A 9453-nucleotide genomic window follows, 5' to 3' on the forward strand; every position below is an offset into this window, starting at 1 on the left:
CATACAGAGATCGAGCCATTTTTCAAAGTCCAAAATGCACTTCAAAAACGAAAAATCGTAAGCCATATACCGGGTATATGCATAGCGTAGAGCCTTAAACGTAAAATCCGATTGCAGAATTTTTTTTTTAGTTTGGGACTAAATGTAGTCCGTGACTAAAATTTAGTTTGGAACTAAAGCAAAGACTAAACGGAATTTGGATTGATTAAACGATATAGTCTGAGACTAAACATAATCCCACAGTTTTGATGGATTATACGCAGTACTAAATTGACAGTTTAAAATAAAATCACTTTAGGTGAAGTAGTTTTGCGCTTTGGGCTTTCGGTAGTGACTTTTTGCAAAGATAAGAGTAAGATTTATTTATTTTATCCTCATCCGTTTAAATAAATAAATATAGTTTTTAGATGTCAGAATATTCTCTGTCATCTTTGGAATCAGATAACGAAGATGAGGTGCGTATTCCCAGCAAGCGAATGTTTAGGGATCGAAATGATACTTTCCAAATGTACGATGAAAGAAACGTTAAAATGCGGTTTAGATTTACCAAGGCCTCCGTAATGAAAATACTGGACTTATTTGGTTATTTAATTGAGCCTGAAACTCGCAGAAACAAGGCAAAAGTGCAAGAGACCAACTTCTTATAACCCTTCGTTTTTATGCAACTGGTGCTTTCTATACCTTAATCGGGGATGGGGGGGTCAATATGCCGCATTGTGAGAAGAGTAACCCTTCATATTGCTTCATTAAAAAGGAGGTTTGTGAAAATGCCGAGAACCGTGGAAGAGATAAATAGAGCCAAGGTTGGATTTTACTATTTTCCTCTAGTAGAAAGATATAACAAAGAAAACACTGCAGTGAGAACTGCTTTAATAAGAACAACGTTCGCACGTGTCTGAATTGATTCCTATGGTTCTTATAACTAGCCACGTAATCAATTTAACTTATATTTATCCAGTTACATGGTATATCGTCTTTAATAATAGGGAATTTTAAATAATTTATCAAATAGCAATTTCTTTTTCTCACTACCTATAAACCTGAGAAATAATAACAGTAATCAACAAACATATACAAGAAACGAAACAAAGAAACAAACAACAAAAAACAAAATATAAGACAATCTAACACTTTCTCAATTGATTAAGTTACACTTTTTTAATTTCCATATCAGTTCCTAACCTAAAACTTCATGAATTAACAGTAGCGACTTTGGTAGGAGGTTGAACCAAATTGAACTACTTATTCTCTTGATGCGTGCGCGTGTGAAAAAGTGGTTGTTTAGATATATCCACTCCAGATTTCCAATGTATTGCATGGGCGGAAGTAATTTGGTAACAGTTTTTGGAAGCAAATAAACGTTTAACAATATTGGACTTTTAACTTTCTTTATTATTTTTTAATATGATTGTGAATAAAATAGTATACAAACCTCGGTACAAGTTCGATTCCTATCTCTCGAGAAATTGTCCACCTAGGCTGGGGCCTCGGTCACAAACTTTTTCTCTCGAGAGGAATCATGAACTTCCCACTTCGGTATGTAATCTACTATTTTACCTCTTTATAACAAATTTTGGACCAACCTTACCTTAATATAACAAACCTCAGATTAACGAATTACTTGATATAACGAATATTTACTTGTCCCCTTGCGATTTGTTATATCGAGGTTGCACTGTATGACAAGGCTGGTTTTAATTCAGGTGAGTATTTGGAACTAGCACTTGCAGTCGACGATACGTACCAAAGAGAATTCTTGACAAACGGAGAACAAGGCAGTCTTGTCAATCTTCTTACAGACATTTTGTAAAGTTAATGGCACTAAAGCGCAATAATTTCAAGAACGCAATTGTCGAACTGTACAACGCAAAATCTTCGTTTTTTGTAAACTGGTTAACTTTTACACAATGACAGAATTTTATGACAGCCATATAGTCTTCGCCCAAATAAAAAGTATACTAAACTTTGTAAAAAATGGTGGCGCAGCGATTTATATAGCAGCAAGGCTCTATTACAGGGTGATTTTTTTAAAACGGCAGGCGTTGTAGAATTTTTATTTATGAACCGATTTCAAAAATTTAAAAAACAAATTAAATGGTTTTTAATTTACTATAAACTGATGATTTTAAAATTTTTCTAAATGTCTTAGTATCTTTTGGGCGAAACTCAACTTTCTTATTTTAAATTGACACCCATATTTTTTTTTAATAATTTAGAAGACATTATTTTTCTTGATTCAGAAATGTGTAATATGTTCTACTTTTACAAAAAATATTAAAAAAAAATATCAAAAATGAAAAAATTTGGGCAATAAACGTTAATAAAATCTAGGTGCGTGGTGTCAAATAACATTGTAATGTCAAAAAGCAGCAAATAACAGAAAGAACAAGTTTTCTTTCAACAAGATGGGGCAACACCTTACAATGCACAATGCATTTCTCGTAGGTGTCAATTGTGCAATGAAAAAACGGGATGGCGTTTCAACAGTATTTTAATTAAATAAGGTAGTTGTTTTTTCTGATTTGTAAATATTATTGTCTTTTGTTATTAATAATTTCAAAAAAAATGCCGATCCTTTCTGTTATTTGCTGCTTTTTGACATTACAATAACGGCATTCTTTTATTTGACACCATGCAATAGATTTTATTAACTTTTATTGCTTATTTTTTTTTCAATTTTGATAATCTTTTTAAAAATATTTTTGGTAAACGTAGAACATATTGCACATTTCTGAATCAAGAAAATTAATATGTTCCAAATTATGAAAAAAAAAATATGGGTTCCAATTTAAAATAAGAAAGTTGAGTATCGCCCAAAAGATACTAAGACATTTAAAAAAATTTTAAAATCATCAGTTTATAGTAAATTAAAAACTATTTAATTTTTTTAAATTTTTGAAATCGGTTCATAAATAAAAATTCTACAACGCCTGCCGTTTTAAAAAAATCACGCTGTATAAGAAACAATCACTGGTCTTGATGGTGATGGTCTTAATGTTAAATACGTAGCGCAAAATTTTTAGATGCAGTGTATGTTAGAAAAAAGAAAGTAGACAGTTTTACCGTGATATGACTAAAAAAAGATTCTCAGGATTGTTCCGGAACTACACAATATTGTCTAATGATAAATAACACTTGATATTTTGAATTCAAAACATTTTATGGCGAAAACTGCCCTAAATCGAGGTCTGTGTTCAAAAAATGTTCTTCAGTTTAAAGAAAATATTGATAGTTTCGTTAACTATCTAATGTCCTTAAAAACAGCGATGGAAAATTAATTACAACAACAAATAGAAAAACAAGTCTTGTTGGATTTGTGGCCAGTTTAAAGAGCTTGATATTACTTTACGATGAGTTGAAAGAAAAAAAAATTAAGTTCATTTTAACGTATAAGCTTAAGTCAAGACCACCTTAAATAATTTTTTAATACCATAAGGCGCCAAGAGGGATTAAACAATAATCCTTCAGCTTTCCAATTTCAATCTGCATACAATAGATTGCTGGTAAAAAATCAAATCAAGGCTGCAAAAAATGGAAACTGTAACGAGATCGAAAGCGCACTAATCCTGAATGTTGAAAGTGGAACGAGAAAGATTTTAACATAAGTGACAAAGACTCTGCTCAGTTTTTAGAGATAATTGAACGATCTACAGAGTGTCCCAAAACAGGCGTGCCAAAGTTCGGTACGTTGTCAATTTGGGTCCCAGCAGGTCAAAAAAAAATTATTTTCAATTCGAAGTTTCTAAGAGAGAGTAAATTTGGCAACATTGCATCATACCTTAATGATACATAAGAATATTGTACCCATCTACACATTTCTTTTGAACCCATAAAAATTATAAGGAACAATGAAGGAGCAAAATTCGACATTTTAAAAGTCAAAAGCCAAATTTTAAAGCATTTCAAAATGAATTGTAGTATTAGAAATTACTGATATGTACCAAGTACTTGGTGCCGCTAACGGCAATTTTATATTAGCCCAAAGGATGTTATCCTTTGCCCAGCAACGTTATCCTAATCGACGACAACCCTGTCGAGTTACGTTCTAAAGATTGGATCAGGGCGTAAGAGAGACTGGAAGGATAGATTTTGGAGAAAAGCACGATAGTGGAAGACCAAAAACCACAAGAACCCCTCAACTTGAAGAAGTTGTTCTTGATCAGGTTGAAAAATTTTCAAATAAGAGACAAATTGCTCGAGAACTAGAAGTCAATTCTAGCTTAGTAGGAAGAATCTTGAGGACGGAGAGATTGCACCCTTATCATTATACACGAGTTCAAGCTCTGGAACCTGACGATTATAATCGAAGGTTGAATTATTGCAACTGGGTAATGGATCAGCAGAATCAAAATCCTAAATTTAGTGTTCGTAATGTGTTATGGACTGATCAAGCAACATTTACGCGAGAAAAAGTTTTCAATTATCATAATCATCATTATTGGTCCATTGAAAACCCTCATGTGTTCAGAGCAAGTAAACACCAGCAGAAGTTTTCAGTTAATATGTGTTTTTAGAAAATTTTAGGAATTTTAGAAAATCGCTTGGTCGGTCCTTTCATTCTTCCAAATCGACTAAATCACCAAATTTTTTTAGAATTTATAAACAACAATCTCCTACTTTTTTTCGATGATTTACCTCTAAATATTTTGCGTCAAATATGGTTCCAATTGGACGGCGCACCAACTCACCATGCCGGTCCAGTGCCTGAATGGCTAAATACAAATTTTCCTCAAAAATGGATCTGCCGAGCAGGTCCTGTTTATTGCCCGGCCCGATCGCCGGATATCAATCCATTGAATTTTTTCTTTTGGGAACATGCGAAACAAATGGTTTATGCCACTGTGCCAAAAAGCAGGAAAGTATTCTTGGAAAGAATCACAATGGCTGCTAATGCAGTAACGCCCGAGATGTTAAAAGATGTTCAATTAAATAAAATTAGAAGGGTGAATAGGTGTCTTCAAGCCAATGGTCGGAACTTTGAACATTTGCTCTAAATCTTCTAAAATTGAATGTTCTTTTTAATGCATTTTATAATAAATCTAAAAAAATAGTATATTATAATACAAGTTTATAAGCAAGCCTTTAAAACACGCACGACGAGTTTAAGAGCACGACGCGTCAGCGGAGTGCTTTTAACGCCGTAAGTGTTTTAAAGGCGCTTATAAACGAGTGTTATACGCTATTTTTTATTATACCTATCCATTTACAATCCTTAAGGAGCATTTAAAAATTGTGAATTTGCCCAATAAAATTATCAAAGGTTGTTTGTGAATCGTTTTCGTGGAGACGGTTAGCAAGCAATTGTTTGTTTACGTTGTTAAGCACATTTTTTCACGTTTGTAAAAATCCGTTCAGAAAATGAGTGAAGATATTAAAAGGCTATCAGAACATGCAGAACTGCGATTAATTCTGAATCTATCCGACGCTGAGAAGTATGCTGGTCATGCTTTCCGACGAACTTCATACGATTATGGGAAACAGTGGTGGCATCAATGAGTTGAAACGTCAGGTGAGATGGAAATCTTCGAGTGTGGCTAGTGGCTATATTGAAGAATCCACTTTAAACAAAATAGTTGTTTCCAAACGCATTGCTGGAGTTCTGAACACATCGGTTGCTAAATCAACTTCATCAAGAGCTGTGGACGTCCAACAGAAGAATGAAAATGAAAAAGGTTCTACTAGTTATGAATTAGAAGCAACACACAACAGTAACCAGCTTAAAGTGGCGGGCTTTGAAATTTCAAACAATAGTAATTGTAATTTTCATGTTTATATTATAAATAAAAATTGGTCCTGACATTTCACTATTTCTTGTTACCTAGACGACTTTAAAGCTTTAGTGTTTTAAAGACCCCTTTTTGCACGCTTTTGCGTGTTTTAATTTAGGATTATGATGCAGGTATAATAAAAAACTATTTTTAAAATGGTGGAAGTAATTCTCAAAGATCAACAATAAGAATTTCTTGTTTTATTATGCTTCGTTTCGAATTTTCAGCCATGAAAAATTTTATTATTAATGTAAAACAAGCAATACATTCACTGAAGAATAGACAATGCACAGTAATAGTGACTAAAGTGACATTATAATAATAATAATACCAAAAAAGATGAATAAATAAATTTTGAAATTTTACTAGAACGCTGGAAAACATCAAAGGTTCCGATCCACGATGAAATAGTTTCATGAGAGCAAAACGTCCGTAAAATGTTCATTTGGATGCTATTTCACTATGAACTCAAGGATTGCCACCACTCAGAACAATACTAGATTTTGAAGGGTTACATAAGGCCAGTCAGGGCTTCATTTATCGCTTTTACCTCTGCCAAAGTCAGACAAAAATCGCTTATGCCAAAGCACTTTCCTTTTCCATTTTAGAACAGCAAATACCGCAAATTTTAGAGAAGGAAAACATTGACAGCTCTTCTTGACATACACATCATTGACTTCTACTAACAATGAAAATTTTTATTGTTATGTTTATGACATGGGGTGAAAAAGCAATGTTGCCAAATGATTTTTCAGGTAAAATCGACACCTAAATTTTCTGAAAATACAATAAACAATGTACTAAATTACGCTCAAAAGCATATGATATTATTCAAAGGTGTTAACAGAACCCAAGCTCTAATACTCATAATAATTTCAAACATAAAAATAAAAGTGTTCAAATGTTGTCTCTTTGGAGCCCTGTATCTTAAAAACTACAACAAATTGAATTTTTTTTAACACTTTTCTCGGGTTTTTAGAACCTTCACCTCCAACGTAATAATAATTTAGCACGCATGTTTTAGGACAACCTGTATTTCTTTAGATCAAGTGATTAAGTATATCAGTGGATTTGCGATAAAGAAAGTACCAGCAAAAATTAAATGTGAAATTTGCAATAACGTACTATATACCACCCCATCTGACAGATTATTATTAAATTTAAAAAAGAAAGGGGCGGATTAATAAAACTAAGCAAAAGTGTTATAAACATTTGTAAACATTTAAAAACCCTTAAAAAAAATCTTAATCGTTGTTTTCTACAAAGGACGTAGAGTCGTTAGAGGTACAATTAATGTGAAGACATGCGAAGACCTTTTTCAAAAATAACTCAATAAATAATCAAATTTTGGCCCATGATATAACTGATAATCATAAATTCCAGTTAATTAAGATGGCAGCTACTGTTTATCTAAATCTTTGACTCCACCATGAAGCAAAATCAAGAAATTTAGAAAACAAAAAGGAAAGGTTCGAAGTAAACTTTCAAAACATGCTCTGTTTAGAAATCAATAAAAACATGCATACTTATACATACAGTTTTTTCTTGTTCATTATAATTTACTTTACTATTTATATCGAGATTTTGATAACTTAACCCTCAAGGTTACTTCCTACAAAAATAATTAAATGTAAGTATTAAAATATAAACAAATGTGGAACTAGATGTTATCGCGATAAAAAAAAAACTTTAAATTGAAGAAAATGCACGACGTTTCTCTGTTGTTTTATCATACAACATAAACTGATTCAGACTTCAGGAAACCAACATAATCCGGATAGTTTTTTCCAAAAGTTCGCAAACTGTTGTAATCATAGATAATGTTCACTACAATTCAGTAAAATCATAAAGGTCACCAATACAATTCACGAAGAAATCAGCTCTTCTAAAAGGCTTTGACGATGAAACCTACCACTTATGGCGTTGGTATTATTCTCAGTTAGCGTACAAGATTATACAGGGTGTATCAAAAATGGCGGATAAGCTCTACAGTACATTGTTGAAATACCTTGATAAAGTCTAAAAAAATGTTAAAAACAATTTTTGGCTTCCACTTTTCGAGAAAATCGAACTTTTAAAAGAATTAATTTGGCAACGTAGCATAGAGTAGTGCCTAAGAAGGAAAGATAGAAAAACTACAAGTACGCTTATGTAAATTGGTGTAGTTATGGTATTCAATCAAAATTGATTGACGTCTTACTTTTAGGTTATTAGGCAACTTTTCAATTATTATTATCAAAGTTATTATTAACTAAAGAAAGAGTATTCTTATTTGAACAAGACGTTTCAATGATGGATGGTTATTGTCATATCCTTTTGTGTAAAGTGCTGAATATTTTGCGAATTTATTTTTCCACTTGTTCTAACAATTTTTAAATGCCTACGTTAAGTACTTTTAGTTATGCATGTGACCTTGTTAAAGAGCCTACAGTTGATGCACTTTGGAGAAAACGAATTCACCGAAAATGTTGTGAAGACACTCCATTAAAGTTTTCGAGTGTTGCATAATTTCAATTTTTTTTGTTTTGCACGTGAAAATCACCCTGTTGCCAAATGTATTTTGATCGATTTTTATTCAAAAATAGAAACGAAAAACTTGATAAATTTAAGTTAAAATGGAATGCAGTCGGGATAAATGGAAACAAGAACATTAATTAACGGTATTACAACTAGTTACCACAGTCATGCATGCATATGCTAGAAGCTACATCCTTTTGAATGGGTTACCTTTGAGATGCTATAACATTAAGAAAATGAGGCAGAGATTATTTTTTCCGTGTTCTCTAAATAATTCTCAGCAACGCACTGAAGAGCATATCCGCCATTTTTGATACACCCTGTATAATTGTTGTGTAATAAAACTTCAAATGTTATTTCCTTTGAACGGACATCCAAAAATAACCTTCATTATAGGGACATTTTTTCTTTTAATAAGACAGCTCCCATGAACGGAGAAAAACTAAGTCACGGCTATGGGAGCTTTCACTGTATACAGAAGTGGCGACGAGACCAAACTGTTGAGCGTCGTCCAGGCTCGGGTGGACATCTTACTTCAACACTGGAAGACGACGAAACCTTGGTCGACGTCATCAGACAACACCCTTTTGCCGTTGCAGTTGAAGCAACTGTGACCAGTAACTTTCCGGGTAGTTTTAAGATAAATCGAATAAAAGCAGCTGACATTAAAAATCATGCGGCAGCTAAAAAGATTTATTTAACACCTCGAGGAGTACTAGAGCAGGGTAGTTTTTTCGGACGAAAAAACCTTTCAGTCGAGTCCGAATGGTCAAATGCGAGTTTACAGGCCACGAAACACTCGGTACTAAGCTCGCGACTTAAATTCTGACGAGCGAAACATAAAATTCAAAGTGAATATGTGGGCATGGATTTCAGGAGTCAATCCTGAGGTAATGCTGTATGTGGAAGGTCGGTTAAACGTTAACGTTTATATTAATACTCTTGAAAACGTAATGCTCCCTTCTGTGACCAGAGTATTTCCCAACCAAAATTTTATATTCTAGCATAATAACTGCAGCTTCACAGAGGTTGAGGGCATCAATAGAGAATAATAATATAAACGTTCTGGATTGGCCGAGTCGCAGTCCGGATCTCAATCCCATAGAGAATATGTGGGGGCGGTTGGTGCGACAGATCAAGCAGCAGCGCTTTATATTTGGCAACAGAG

Source organism: Gnatocerus cornutus, chromosome 4 (genome assembly GCF_029298725.1).
Source record: "Gnatocerus cornutus isolate USDA-ARS CGAHR chromosome 4, icGnaCorn1.1, whole genome shotgun sequence".
Classification (NCBI taxonomy): Eukaryota; Metazoa; Arthropoda; class Insecta; order Coleoptera; family Tenebrionidae; genus Gnatocerus; species Gnatocerus cornutus.